Consider the following 16,105-nt stretch of genomic DNA (forward strand, 5'->3'; position numbering starts at 1 on the left):
AAGATTTCAAGAGCTGTAGTGAGCAGAACTCATGTAGATACCTACTTAATCTCTAGTATCTGTTCAGGGATTACCTTGAGTCCACAAGTTTGCATCTCAAAGCACAAAACTAAAATTTCACTTCTGTGTCCAGCTCGTTATTCCTAGTCCTCCCAAGCTATGATTGTGGTGGCAGAATCCAGGGCCGAGCTTGGATAGTGCTTCTAGCAAAAACAGTAACAATTACCAGGAACTTTGGAATCTTGAATATTAAAATTTAAATTGTGCTTCTCTGCAGATATTCACATTTTAGCAGGTATATTATAGAAGATGTATATAAAATTTAACTTTTATTATTAGGAGGCTCTTGCCCTGACTTGTTCGTTATATTAATAATTTAGTGCACCCACCTAGGAGTTGCATAATGCCAATTCTTTTTCCAGCTGTGATTCTACACATCTTATAGGGGGTATAAATAACTGTGTGCAAATGGATTAGCCCTGTTTCCTCTCTGGGTAAGCAATTTATAATAGGAAAAAAAACAATGCTGCAGGACTCTTTTTAAGCGCACACAAATGACACGCTTTATAACATGATGATCTTGCACAGTCACTGTGTGGCATTTTAAAGCCATTGACATTTACTTAAAATCTGACTAGAAATATTTGGAAGCTACACCTTACTTCCTATGTGACACCTTATCTCCGTTTCTGCAAATATAGTGACATAGATGAAGATCAACCCTGTAATCAGAGACATGCTGTTAGAACTATGCTGGAATCTGATGATAAACTATCTGTTCCATGCACAGAAATCTTTTTCATTCAGATTTTGTAATGATCAGAATTGCTCAAACTTTTTTTTTTTTTTTTTTTTTTAAGAAAAAAAATATGTGATCTATTAAAACCTAGTTTCTGTGAATTAGCGTTCTGTTTTGCTGGAACTGTTCCCTGGAATAACACTGGTGTTCATTCCTTCCCCTCCCCCCCCCCCCCCTTTTTTTTTTTTTTTTTTAAATCACCTCTCATATAGTCTACAATGAGCAAGATTGCACAGTAGCACCTCTTCATCTTAATAACTGATATCCAGTACCTCAGGTTCCCTGGTGTTTCTTGATTTTACCTGGACAAAGAGTAATATGCTCTGGCTTTCTACAGAACTATCTGTTCTTATATACTGATCAATCAGCAAACAGCAGAAAATGACAAACAGCTACAGAGTTGGGACAAATGGGTTAAAAGTTACTACAGGGAGTACCAGATAGACAAAAAAATGGCATTAGCTGTGTTCTCTAATAAGAGAAATAAAACTAGAGTTATTTACTGAGAGCAATAAAATGCTGCAGGGCATCGCTAGCGTGAAATTTGGCTTCATGAGTCAAGTAAGTATTGAGATGCTGCTCTGAGAGCCTGCAATAGTCAAATAGAGAGATGCAGTCATCAGAAGTCGGGAATGCCAAACAAAAAGTATAGAAGGGTCTACAGCACAGCCCATCCCTCACTGATCAATTTTCTATCCATCAGGATGATGCACACTTTGTAGGCTCTTCATTAATTATATAAGGAAGTCTGAAGGGACTGGAGATGTATCCAAGGATCAGATCTATCTTACAGGAAACACAGGCTCAAAACTTCGCAGATCTATTAATTGCAATTATTTTTGTTTTGACCTTACTTAATGCCAAGTATCCTAGAAGCTTCCAGGTGAAAAATCCAGACAATAGTTGATGCAGCTCAAAAGCAGTATTAACCCTTCTTTATGGTTGGCAATGCTCTTGGGGAAGAGGATACTGCACAGTTTCAAGGATGGGAAAAAAAAATAAAATTAAAAAAAAATCACACATGTTCAGCTGACTAGCACGATTACAGACAGAAGTCCAAATTGTATATTTTTCTGTCTGAATCTCTGTATTTAGAACATTTACTTCCATCGCAGATCTGTAGACTACAGAGTTTGAGATCAATGCACTCTGGAAGTTGGTGAACTAGTAACTTTGAGAACATTTTTTTTAGACAATTACTGACAGGTCTTAACAATTTTGAAGGAATTAACAGGAGAGAAATAATTTTGTCTTATTTTTCACCCAAGTAAATTAAAACTAGAACATATGCATGTCATACTCTGAAATCAGAGATGTGCCTGAATTCTGGCAGCCACTATGTCACAATCAATACTCTATCATCTGAAGAATCCCGTTAAAATATTTTCACAGCAACTTGCAGCCACAGATTTCACTAGATATGACTTGCATGGGAAAATTGCGAGTGGTATCCAGACCGCTTTCTGTCTTGCAGATTTGATAGCAGCTGCAGCTCCTGTTATTCTCACCAGCTTTCCTCTAAGATAGCAGTGCATTCTTACTTAGTATACAGGGTTGAAATGGGCACACACTTTCTTTTGCTTTGAAACAGTTCCTGACACCTCATCCATATAAAAGATGGTGACAGCTTACAGCTGATGAAGAGATGCATTTTACAGGAAAGATATCAGAAAGCACACGGGGTGAGTTCAACTGAAAATCCTTAAGAGACTATTTTTTGGGGGAAAAGGATTCAAAATTATAGAACTAGGCAACGTGTACCTACATAGCTCACAAAACCTTCAGAGCAGAGAACAAGCCAGCAGCACAGCCTTTCACTCCTTGGGGAGTTCTACCTTGGACCGACCATTTCTCATTGTAACAATTGTATTTGTTCGTAAGTGTTTGGACAACAACCATATTTTAATTTTCTTTTTTAAGCTACAGATAAGTAATATCAAAAGAGAATAGAACAGAAATGAGCCTGAAAATCAGCTCATTTTACAATGGTAATAACAATTTAATGCTTTACTTAAGTATGACTCAAAAGCAGGCCAGGCAAAATCTCTTTCTGCCCTCCTTGTACCTCAGGGATGATATCATTGTTCCAACTCAGTCTCTTTCACTTGATCTAATTCTCTCCTAGCAAAGCTTTTCTTGCATGTTTGCGATTCTGCATTTCTGTGCCTGACAGTAGTAATGAAGATATGCCACAGTTAGTGACAGGGCAAGTATTTTAGAAAAACTCTACCAGAAGAGATGAAATGAAATACCAAATACTTGACATTAGTTTTTGGAGGTGATCACTAACTAGTAAGTTTGTGTCATGCTCTGTAACTTCAAGGAAAAAAAAATAAATAAAACCACTAACAGTTATTTAAAGGTCACCATTAATTAAGAAATAAAATAAAATGGTGAAAAAAACTTAAAAATGCATGGGAAAAGTAACTTGCTGTTAAAAAGATAAGGATCCATAAAGACAACACGGGAAAATACAGCATGCATTTTTCTCCATTTCAGCACCCACAATAGCTGAAAAAATTGTTCAGCATTTTTTAAATCTTGAAGTTGTGCTACCCGCTGAGAATACCACATTTTTTAAAAACAAATAATTGTGTTTTCTTACATTCTCTAACAATGAATGTCTGTATATATTCTATAATCAAATTTGATGTTTCTCTTCAGTCCCCATTCAATTTCCTGAGTTTAGGCCCTTAACGTACAGAAGTACATATAAATGCCACAGTATTCATAGCTACACGCACTACTATACCGATCCCCCCATAGGTCCCTTAATATGTAGCATAGAGTACATAATATTCTCAGTGCTCCAATTTCATGGAGTCAAAAGGATAACTTGAGAGTAACTCAGTGCATTTTTTCCCCAGCTGCGTAAGCAGTCCTCATCTTCCTGTCCCTTCTGAGCATCACTTACGAATGATTTTGTCCATTTGTTTATATATCTTTATATAAGTCTAGTAACAAGAAGTGCCTTCTGAGAGACGATTTTCTAATATTATGCACTATCATGTTACTAGCATAAAATTCCCTGAACTAACTTCTCATTACATATTCTGAAACAGGCAAATGTGTTTCAGCAGCAGCAGCATCTTTTGCCTGTTACTTACATTATTTTATAATTATGGAAGTGATTGGAGCTACAGGTACAGGAAGGTCACAGAATTTGTATCTTTTTATCCTAAGAATTAATGCAAATAACGTGCGATTTACAGTAGCATACTGATCTTGATTCAGAAGCACTGAAAAACAGGTATTGTCTTCCACTGTCTTTGAATTGCATCCATTGTGTTTTAGATAAATATGCTTGAGATGTGATAGTGTAATTTGTATCAGTGTAATACTACAACAATTGCAGAAATATAATACAATAAACACTATCATTGTTTATATAATCAAGATATTCCCATCTAATAACCCAAGGATGCTTTTAACAATCTATTATATCACTTGTGCTAACATTATTACCTACTCTGGGTACACTGAAATGTAATTTAAAACAGCAACAACAGAGCGCTAGGGATAAGGAAATGCTGATCAAAACCTTAAGGATTTCTGAAGGTCACAAACACTTTTGCAGTCTGTCAGGCTGGGAACTGCTGACTGAGGAGTGCTTCCCACTTCCCCTCCAATTCCCAGTTACTAAAAAAATAAAAAATAAAAACAAAATACGCACCACAAAAATAATTCTTCGAAAACGTTAAGAATCAGTACCAATTTGGATCTCCTTTCTGGAGGAGAATGGGAGATGTACAAGCTTTCTAGGATGCATCATACTTCAAATAAGAGTACTGAAATATTTAAAGGAAAAAAGACAATGACTATCCAGGCTACTGTATTAAATCATACTGAATAAATTAGTACACCTGGCAGTGATGGCTCAAAAGTCAGATAAAACCAAGTGCAAGAAAGAACTCCTACTGGTATGGACATAGGATCTGTAGAAATTATTAGTAAGATAAACAACCAAAAGGCATCAATTAAATAGAAAATAGAGCTTTTCACATCTGGATCCCCTGTTTAAATACAGGCATAGTACCAGTTCAGCAGTGGCTAGTTTGTACGTCTGCAGCATAAGTTATCCATCACTAGATTTCTAATCCTTTGAGCATTAAATATTCTAGAAAGAAACGAGCCTGCCAGTGTTCTTAATGGTGTCAGTAACCTGCTCTCTTAAGCAGACAAGCTTGCTAAAAACAGAGATGAGAGTGTTCATTAGCAAATGTTTAATTTATGAACACATTTAGTCCTAAGGAATGAAAATAAAAGTCTCACTAGAACACAGAATTGAATTTTGGGTAGAATCATTACTTTGGGGAGTGAATTCTGGGATAGGCTGAAGAGTAGCAGGGCTGTCAGGTACAATGGGAGCCGCTGCATCCTCAGCTCTCTCACTGAGAAAACATATTTAGGGCGTAACATATTTAGACTCAGTGGCATACCAAAGTTCCTTTACTGTGGGAGAAGGGAAAAGCAGATGGGCAAGACAGTGATCCACCTGCAACGTGCTCACGTTGGTCAGCTTCCATCTTTCATCACCTCTAAGCTACAAAATGCAGCACGTAGGAGAGCTGCATCTTTATGAACTGGCTTCACAGTCATGAATAAATGAGTTTTACAGATAGGACTTTATCGTAGATCATAGGCCTATAACTTCACCCAGCAGTTTCTATCACCAGTATGTGGGCTGTGAAGCCAAACTGCTGACTGACCCTTCTGTACTGAGTGTTGTATTTCTGGGACTTTTTTCTTGGATGATGAATGCTTGTTTCATTTATCTTTATTTGCTTTGTTATCACACAATATAATACAAACCAAATAATACAAACCAGAACTGTAAAATATGCTGATAATCCTGAGAGTTCTGTTAATCCCTAAGTACTACTAAGAAAAGGGAAAATACTCACAGAAACAGAATATATTGAAGATTCTGCTTTCATGTGAATGCAACTAAAGCTATTTTCTGAAGCTAATAGCTCAAGTAACGATATGAGAAAACTCACAGGCAGTGTGAGTGTGAAGGAGAGAGAGAGAGTGTTGTTTGCTCCATGTTCAATGGGCCTCGTGTAATAAGCTGGCAGTTTTGTCTGTTTCTTAGCAGACAAAAGCCTACAGTAGGAAATCCTGATTCTCCCCTCTGCTAGCTACACACCTGAAGTTCAGCAGTGAGACTAAAGGCTGAGTTACAAAAGGCAGGACTACCCTTTCAAAGCTATTTTATTTTTTTTATTCTATAGACAAATATATGCACATAAATCTCATCAGTTAACTCCTTGAATATCTCCATGACTTATCAACAACCATGTTTTTCCTGAAGTATTGAGAATTATTGATAGTTCTAGAACTTTGATCTTTTAATAAGATTCACAAACTGATACAAACAGATTAATAGCATGGTTCTTGAGAGCAAATTAATGCTTTAGAGTTTTCAGTAGTTACCCTAATTTATAAGTCATAGACAAGAAATAGAAGACACAGTTTTAGTTAATTTTTTAAAAGAAATCAAGATGATTCCTACATACTGCTAGTTTATCTATAGCAAACATCACATGTACATGGCATAGCACAAACAAGTAGTGAATATGTGGTAGTTTGGTACGGCACAGCTTTTATTACCATTAACTTGAGGTGTCCAATGATTTTTTTGCTTGCATAAACAATGCATTTTAAGAGCCAAGTTGATAAAACCTCTGCACACAACCACAGTTATGAATAGCTTCTAAAGAACTATTTACATTTACCAATGCCAGGAAAAAAAAACCAACCAACCAACCAACCAAACAAAAAAAAAACCAGAAAACCCCAACAACAAAAAACAGTAACTCTTGCTTTGATCATGTATTTTAGCTTCATGTTGGCCAGGATAGGAGCCATTTATTGTAGCTGTAACACTTTAATATGATAGAAAGTACAGCAGTAATAGAAGAGTAGCATAAGCCTTGGCTACAGCAAACGAGAATAAGCCCTAACACAGCAACTATGGACATAAAGAAAGAAAAAATTGCTTACCTTTAGAAGGCTCCAGGCACATAGGCATTTCCAGTGAGATCCTCTCACCTTCACTGCCAACCGTTAAATGAGGGCTGCAAGGGGTGGGTGGATCCTGGTTCCACACTTCCATCACTCAGTGCATTGCACTACATGCACCTGAGCTCCTCTGAGCTGGCCCTGCCTTCCCACCAGGTGCTCCATCACTGGCTCAGGCCACGACTCAGCATTTCCACTAAATCCAGCCCTTCATGGTGTGAACCAATGATTGAGCTGGTTGAAGGTAAGCCCTTTCCATTACAGTGATCCAGTATGCTGCAATGCTTTGTACAATTTGCCCATTACAGTGTAGACTGACAAAATGTAAGAAATTGATGATTCATTCACAGTTGAGGTTCATTTCCTTTGTGGGCTGGTACTCCATGGTTCTTCTGGTGGTGCATGTTTGCTTGGACCAGGGAAGGTTCAACTCATGGCAGCACACCTTATACAGACTATGGACAACAATGTCAGTTGGCTTGGGGTGAGAGGAGGGCCAGGAGTTTGGTGTAAGTGACCAGAAGTTCCCATAACAGTAAAGGCTGCACAGTACTTTTTGGGAACTGAAGTGAGCACCAGTCCTTGAGATTGCACGTCCTTGAACAACAAGAGCAGAAAGTTGTCACAGTCGTCCTTGTAACAGCAACCCCTGGTAGACCTGGATCCCACGAGGAGCCATGATGGCTGGCATTCCTTCAGGCTGCTGTACAGCACATTTTGTCTGAAGAAAATAGGATGTAAACCAGGATGTAAACAAAAAACTCTCCAGGTTTTCCTTTAGTTATGGTCAGCCCTTAATAACAATCTCTAAATGCTATGTGTAAAGTGCTACAGATTTATGAGTCAACAAAAGGTAGTAGCAATTTTTTTTTTTTTAATTGCTATTTTTAATCTTAATACTTCAGTAAAGCAATACAATTTAAAATAATTCTTAATGGAAAGGCTCTTTTCACATAAGACAACTGCAAGCGGTATTTGTGTTCTTTTTCATGAGACAATTTCTGACAATTTCTCTAGTATTTTCTCTGTCTGGTGTCTAGATCTGTTCAGGTCTATCTTTTTTCTGTCCTCCAATCCTCCTTCCAGTGTACATGTGAGCCCTTTGTGCATCTGGTATTACTGATCTAATTCAGGATTTGTTTTTTTGCCCTCCATACTTTCAGGATGGAAAGCATTTTTAACATAATTGGAATGAGGGACGTGAGCATCATCGCTACCCTTACTGCTGTAAATGCATACTGCAGGAATGGTTTTAGTAGTGGGCACTGACTGTCTCTAGTTTGATTGAAAGCTGCTATTCTTGATACATCTGTTTTCCTTGACTTCAGTCAACTTAGGATTGGGCTCTTTGAGAACAGATAAAAGCTAAAAAGATTGCAGTGCCAAAACTGTGTGTAGTCAGTAGAGTAAGATGATCAAATTCATCATTACAATACTCAGCAGTTTGCAAACTCATTAACATTTGCAGAAAACATGCTGTTTTACCTGTGACCTATAGGTTCTGGAAAGCTCAGGAGAATTGCCACTCTGAGAAATGTAGATGGCAGAGATACTGGGGGGAAGTAGGATGAAACCAAGTAGTCCCATTCCATAGCATGTATGGCAATAGTTAACACAAGCCACAGGAGGAATGTCTCCTCCCAAAACTTTTACATATCTGCCCAGAGCTCTTCCTTAAGTGAACACGTTGCATAGCCAGCAGTTCATATGGGAACTTCTGCTGTTTCATATGGGTGCACGTGCTCCATTCAGTAGGTGCCAGTGATGCCTACACTGACAAACTATGCAGTATTCAGTAGGTCAAAGGGAGAGCAATTAAGCTAGAATGCAAAACTTTTGGTGTAAGGCCATGTTTGTGTTGTGTTAAGAAAGTCATCCTTCCCATATTCTGAACCATGGATGCTTCTTCAGCTCTTCCTGCAAAGCTAAGCAGAACTAAGCTTTTTGTGGCATAGAGCATGATGAGGGGGCAGTATGCCTTCCATCTGTAGCACACCCACAGGTTTGTTATTGCTCTTCTATTAACGGCATGACAGAATCATTAGCTGTGCAAATTATTTTCTTATGTAAGAAGAGAGTGTCATGCTGTGATGGCTCAGGGGGGAACAGCAGCTCTGGGATCGCTCCTGTATTGGTGTCAGTACCGCCTCTACCAGCCGGGCCCTACTGCTGCTGGCTCACCCTGCCCTCACAAGGCTTCATAATCACCCAGCTCGCACTGTTCTGCCATGAAAATTCAGTGTGTGGTGCAAACTGTCTTCTAGCAAATCCTGCACTTCTGCTGCTTTTTCCTACTTAGTTCCAGCTGTCTCAGAACCGAGACCTGACTGGTGTGTTTGCCATACACCATGCTCTCCTCTGCAACACGCTACAATTACAACAATCCACTGAAGCTCCTTTCAGCATCTCTTTACACAAAAATACAAAAACAAAACTATTAGAACTACACAAGCTGTGTAGCAGGCTCATTTTTCGTAAGAACTCAGTGACCCACATGCTTCAGGTACATCCCAGAGAGCCTGTAGTTCAGGTGAGATGTGTCTTCCTGTTCTGTGGGGCTGTGGTGTCACCAGGCATCTTCAGCAATTTCACTGGCTCAGTGTGCTCATTTCAGCCCCTACCCATTTAACTTTTCCTGCCTCATTACTAAGGAGTAACAACTTCCTCCTTTCCAGCCATTACAACAGCATAGCTGCTTCATGGCTATCTTCTGAAGAGCTGTTAGGACTTTAACATGACAGAAAAAAACTGTTTCTGTAGTTTAAATCAGATGACTTTCTCTCAACTTCTAAAGTTAAGAAAACAGGGCTGGAAAACACTGGGGCAGATGGCTACAACGTGGGGCTATGAGCAAGCTGTTTTCTGGCATCCCTTCACTTGCAGCTGCAGGCAACTCATTTTCTGTAGACTAAGGTTTGTTTTCAACAATTCTGTGTCCTTCTGACAATGGAATATGAGAGAAATAAGCCTGCTAATGAGATCTGAGCCAGGAAGTGGGCACCCCTAAAGTAATGGCTTTTTTCTTCAGGACTTTTAATTCCTTTAAGGACCTCTGATTTTCTTTCTTGTTAATTTCCCAATTGCTCAAAAGTACACAAAGGAAATCCATTCACATATTTCAGTGTACCGACAAACTTGCATAGTGATAAAATAATCGTACACTAATCCTGTGTGCTTCACATATGTATACAGACATACTAAATCAGGAAATTCACCCTAGAAGAGCTAATCAAAGGTTTTAATATGACTAGTTCATTTTATGTTCATCTTGTCTGTTTTTTCAGCTTAAGACAAGTAATAAAAATTTAATCCTTCATTGTTTTAGTAATGATGACTATTTCAGTCATAGCCAAACAAAATAGTATGCCTGCTTGCCCTTGCAGGAATTTTAAATAACTGTTTCAATTCTATGCCTTTAATAAAATAGTTTATTTCCTCAACAACGAGGAACAAACAAGAGAATTGTGAGGCTTGTGCTGGCATTTTTCTCAAGTTTCTGATGTTGTCTTAGAAATCTTTCCATACAAATAATTCTTTGTACGTGCATAAATTGTCTCCTGTGATGAGGTGTTCCTGAGTCTCTGAGGAACTCTCTGAGGTATGGGAAAGGCAGGGTTATAAAATCCAAACCCACCTTGTGTTTTCTAACTGAAAACCATGAGCCCTCATCGAACTGTCAACAGAAGTGAGGTATCATTCCAAAAAGCATAAGAGGAAGAATGGGAAACAAAGTGGTGTTTCTTTCACAATCATTTTTCATTTATGACCAGCAGAGTACCAGCAATGGTAATGCAAGCCCTGCCAGGGGCAGAGGGATCTATTCTCCAGGGTGACACTTTGCCATCAGAAGTTTTCACAGAGCACAGTCAAAATAAGCAGATGTTCCCCTTGCCATGGAGCCTCTGGATGAGAAGAACTTTTTACATTGCTTCCTTTTGAAAGATGCAAACACAGTCCTTTAAAGGTGTGCATCTGTTTTTTTTGCATCTGTTTTTTTGTCTTTTTTTTCTCCCTTTTTTCTTTCAGCAGACAAGCAACCCTCAAAGGGACTGAGCAGTTGCAATGACCACACTGCGCAAAGCATATATACCCAGCTTTTCCATAACAATTCTATCTGAATAAAAACGAAAGGCTCCATTTCCCTTTTTCTGTCCTTTTTTTTCCTTTTTTTTTTTCCTGTCAAACATTTCTAATGACATTTTTAAAGACACGTGTAACTTCTGAACTTCTGTTATAACACCATTCATAGCATCACCACTGTCGCCATGGAACACACCAGTGAGAGAGTACCTTCTTTCCATGCAGCTGTCCTAATAGCAAATTTCAAAAGGATATAGATTTTAATTAATTGAAAAGATTTACAGTAGAACGTTAAATAGAATCATCTGATGGATTAGAGAAAGCCCAGTAAGCCATTCATAACGTATGCCAAGAACCAGACTAATTCAAGACCTAGAGAGCTGAAGACCTCCTTCTTTGTTCTGCACATTGTCAGGCTACAAGATGAAGCACTATGACAAAAACAGAATTATAAACCTGCTGCATGTGTTGTCTGGAAAGCTGCCTGCAATTCAGATCTTTTGCCACCAACACTGACAATAAGATTGGAAATAGGAATACTCAATGACCTTGAAATGAAGTCAAGTATAATTATCCTTCAGAATCAAAAACTCCTTGCCTTGAAAAGTTTTTGAATATTTGATGCTTTTTATATATATGTAGTTACTTGATGTATTAGCTCTATAAAAAATTAAATCACTAAATATTGTACTATAATAGGTGTATACATAAATATATGTAAATCCCACGTAGGATTCAAAGATGACTTTAATTAGATTTCAGAGAAGTTACCCACCCATGATCACAACATGCCATTTTGTATGAGAATTTTCAAACTGTAGAGTAGAGTAAGGATACGGCACTTGAAAATTACATTATAATTTGTCTGTCGGAACCAGCCTGACATTGAAATGCTCTTAGAGACTCAGACTAATCCATGAGAAAATTGTCCCAACGTAGGACTGACGAAAGCACGCTTTCTGGGGTGTGCCAGGACAGTGTCACCATGCTAGAGTACTTGAGATTGCTGAGACGAAAAGAAGAAAAAAAGGAAAAAGGCATTACAGATAGCTGATCACTGCCACTATGCTTCTGCACTCCCTTCTGAAAAGCTAGAACTCTTCTTAGAACTGTATGCATGGACTGTGAATACAAGGTTTTATCATTTGAGGTGTTCTTGGTGTTCTTCTTACTAAAGACAATCCATCTCCAACTCTCTCTTTTCTGTGGATTGTCCTTGTTGCAGAAAATACCACTGATAAAATACACAGCACTGCAATCCAGGCACATCAGCTAGCTGAACAGACCGAGATCTCTAAGCGTCATGTAACAGTTTAACAGTTTTGTACAGTAGGTGCCATATAAGACAGACAGATGACCTAATGACTTAGAGGAAAAAGTCAGAAAGCTTGACTCAATTCGTAAAGTTTTATAACTGATTTCCTAGGTTCCACTAATGTTTAGCTTGTAATCCTATTGGTCAGCTCCATTTCTCATGCTTCAGTAATTTAAAGTCTTTTATTATTTCTTCCTTGAATATGTGGGTTCTGTGGGCACAGTGTCACATGCTGTCCCAGTGCTCTAAGTGGCTGTGCTACTGCAGCTGGAGATGAGAAAGTAGGTGTGTGGTCAGCACATTTCCATGAATCTGGGACCCTGGCTGCCAGAAGATTCCACAGGACTTCTGTTTGCCAACTGTAATTAACTTTAAATCTATTATCCTTTCACAAGGGGAAAAAAAACCCACAACTGTCCTAGGCTGGACCTAAGATACAGCTATATATACAAATAATGTTTGTGTGTCACTGTGTCTCCTAGAAGGGGCACAGAAACACACTGATCCGTATTTAAGCGAGAAACAGAAATTCCAGTCTAGAGCTGAAGTCAATGAAACAGTCCTTTTCAGAGTGGGAAGAATTTTCTAATTCATAGAAAAATGGTAAAATGATAATGCAGTAGCTATCTTGCATAACAATTGTGCATAATAATTACCTAAGTTAATACAACTTAAAAAAATGCTGTATTTTTCAAAGTCTTCATGCACACACAGTGCACTACATATTAAACAATACTGAGAATCAAAATCTAGGATGCAAGGGAAGTTCAGAGGATGTCCATCCCAACCCTGTGCTCAAACTAGGTCTAAATAGATGAGGATGTGCAGGGCCACATCCAACTAAGTCTTGGATAGCTCAGTGAATTCTGTAACCCCACTGGGAAACCTGCTGGACTATTTAACCACTTTTCTGCACATCAGCACGCTTACTGCTTGCACTGATGCATGGGAGCCCTTTGTGTATGTATGAACTCTCACTTTCTCTTGTAGAACTTCATGAAGTTCTGTTCAGCCCATTTTCTCAGCCTGCCCAAGGTGCCCCGAGTAGCAGCCGTGCCCTCCAGCACAATGAACATTCTCTTCAGCCCAGTGTGGGTCAGAAACTTGCAGCAAGTGTGCTTCATACCATGGGTAGTTCAGGCAATTGTTCATGACATTCACCCACCTTGTCTGCCTACTAATTTGGTGATGAGGAGACTATGGCAGAGTGGGCCAAAGGCTGTTCTAAAAATCAAACATCCATTGTCTCTCTCTTTTCTACAGCACGGTCTATCCAAGAAAGCAGTGAGGCTAGAGAGACATCACTTGTCCATTTTAAATTCCTGCTGGCTGCTCACAATCACTTTCTTGTCTTTCACGTGTTCAGAAATGGCTTTTACAGAGATTTGCTCCATAACCTCACCAAGGTCCGTGGCAAGGCTGATCGTGAATTTTATTACAATAAATGGTGCCCTCTTGCATTCATATAAAATGTATAAAAAAAGTCTGACACTGAATAAATTACTACAAAAATGCATACTAAGTTTTCAACAGAAAATCTGGCACTGCAAGTCTGTGGTTTCAAATATGGGAATAAACTATAAGCCAGGCTGTAGTAAGAAACATCTCAAAAACTGAAGAGGGATGGAAGAAGCACATCACCAAGTTCAAGAGATAGCCATGAGTCAGTTAATTTCACAAACTGCTATAATGGAGTTGTTTTGCTGCTACTGTGCAAAAGTTATTGAGGTACTTTATTAAAGGCAGATAAATAGCATCTCATTTCTTTTCTGAGGAAGTACAAATAAGAAACTCAGTTACTAAACGGACCTTACACCACTGTTTGTCTTTGGGACTCATCCATTAGAGTGCTGAGCAAACACTTTCTTTGTCTTAACTGAATAAAAGTCTAATTAGAGTAATTGAGCTTTGATAACTGCTATGTCATTAAATATAAACTGGCTTTAAACTAATTGTGTTTGCACTATACTATGATTTCCATTAATGAATGTATTAATGCTTATATTCTACAAACACCTTTGAAGTTGAACATTAAAATCTATGCTGCTTAATTTGAAATAAAATGTCCTGTGAAGACAAACCAGGCAAAGCACTACTGTAATGGTCCTGCAAAGGAGTACGGTCCACACCCTCACTGTCTGTGACAAACAGCAGGGTAGAGGTGACTGTCAGCTCTTCAGACTTCTGTTCTGGAGGAGGGAGCTCTGTATTGGTTTCTGTGATGTAAAGCAGAGCTTGGTGTGGATTTCTCTAATTTGGGCCAGCTGCTATCAATCCTGCAAAGTCTATGACACAGCCTTGCTAAACTGCTTGCTGTAATTGTACTTCTTGTCCCAAAAGCCAAGAGCAGAATGTGACTTATGTATTTTGGATATTATGAAACAGCATCTCTCTGTAAGTTAGAAAAACTTCTAACCTGCCTGTTTGCTCTGGGAATTCAACTGCGCAGACAGATCTTCCTTTTGTACTCTTGGTCTTGCCTCATTTTGTTTCAGCTGCTATCAGCAGACAATAATTAACAAATAATCTTCAGAATTTTTTGCGTAGTTGGACTCATAAACGCCAAGTTTGTTTTGCTGTTATATGTATGTCGCATATCTTACCTCTATTCAATTTCCACTATAAAGCACAATACAAAGTGGGAAAAAAAAGTACTAATCCTAACAATCTTATTCACTGGCATTTATGCAGAAGGCAAAACACTGAGAAATGAAAAAGGAAAAAAAAACTTTAAAAATTCACATGAATATATATCTATGAACAGCTGGGTGCTATTTTATTGTTATTGCTGCAGTAGGAAAATGGTGCACGTAATGCAAGGTAGAGTTCAAAGTAATAAAAGTATTGGGAAAAAACTGAGTTTATAATCTGCTGCTTTTCCATGCAAAGTCTATTTGCCTAAAACTTATTTTCAAGAGTTTGCATTTACAATTTAAAGTAGAACAAAACAAAATAATCGATTAATTACATGTCAGCTGACCAATAATGTTTTTCATAATCACTAATTTTCTGATACAAACATGTTGAATATTCAGTGCTGTCACAGTTCTGGAATGGGAGGCAAGGGCAAAAAGACGACTTTTTATCCTAATAATTTTGAACTGCTGGAAATCTGAAACTGTGTTTGTCAAAAGCACTAGCATATTTCTGATAACTTACACTAGTTTGCATACTATGGATCAGATCCTGTTTCTGTCCTTAATAATTGCTGGTGTTCAATTCTGAGACAGTATTTCTGCTAAGCCTTCTGAGGTTATCCAAGTTTAAGTCACTGACTGACAGCAGACTAGTACTGATATTTGGGCTTTTAGAAATTTTGAGTCTTTTTACTTAAGCATCTATTTTACATAACAGGCGTAGCTGCACTGTAAACTTAGACCAAAAATAACTTCCCATACAAAATGAGCTTTATCTCCACGCTATGGGTCAAAGCTGAACTTCTCCAGGGCTCAGTGCTTGCAGGGAGGCCACATATTTGTAACACGCACTTGACCTGCACAGTGTGAGTAACCCTCAGTACTTCTCAGTTTTGTGTTTTTGGTGGCTTTACAATGAAGTTTAACTCATTCAAGTCACTGCATGATATGGTGTCCAAATGAGGGGCATCCACTCCCCCAGCTCCCTGCAAGGAATGATGCATCACGCTTCAGGCATGCAGATAGTTCTCCTGGAAACCTCAGGTGAAAGGCAAAGATGGAGACACTGCGTAGCGTGTCCAAGGCTCTTACAATATGCTGCACTCACAGTGCAACTTCTGCTCATGGCCCCGCTTTTATCTTAGCATCATTAGACTTACTGTGTGACATCTCCTACTTGACTGCCAGAGATCTGAAAATCCTGGATGATATAATAAATTACTCTTTTCCTGCTTAGATAACAGTTTTCAG

The 16,105-nt window shown here is 38.5% G+C and overlaps 1 protein-coding gene and 1 long non-coding RNA gene across 5 annotated transcripts in view; one reads left to right on the plus strand and one right to left on the minus strand.

The window, feature by feature from the left end:
- SHISA9 (shisa family member 9) overlaps positions 1-16,105 on the plus strand; it is a 157,718-nt gene that overhangs the window by 19,084 nt on the left and 122,529 nt on the right. The window lies entirely within an intron of this gene.
- LOC104913457 (uncharacterized) overlaps positions 982-16,105 on the minus strand; it is a 319,967-nt gene continuing 304,843 nt past the window's right edge. The window contains exon 15 of the long non-coding RNA XR_004161534.2: positions 982-7,544. This is a non-coding gene — a long non-coding RNA (uncharacterized LOC104913457). The remainder of the gene's footprint in view (positions 7,545-16,105) is intronic.

The sequence above is a fragment of the Meleagris gallopavo genome, chromosome 16, assembly GCF_905368555.1.
Source record: "Meleagris gallopavo chromosome 16, MGAL_WU_HG_1.1, whole genome shotgun sequence".
NCBI lineage: Eukaryota > Metazoa > Chordata > Aves > Galliformes > Phasianidae > Meleagris > Meleagris gallopavo.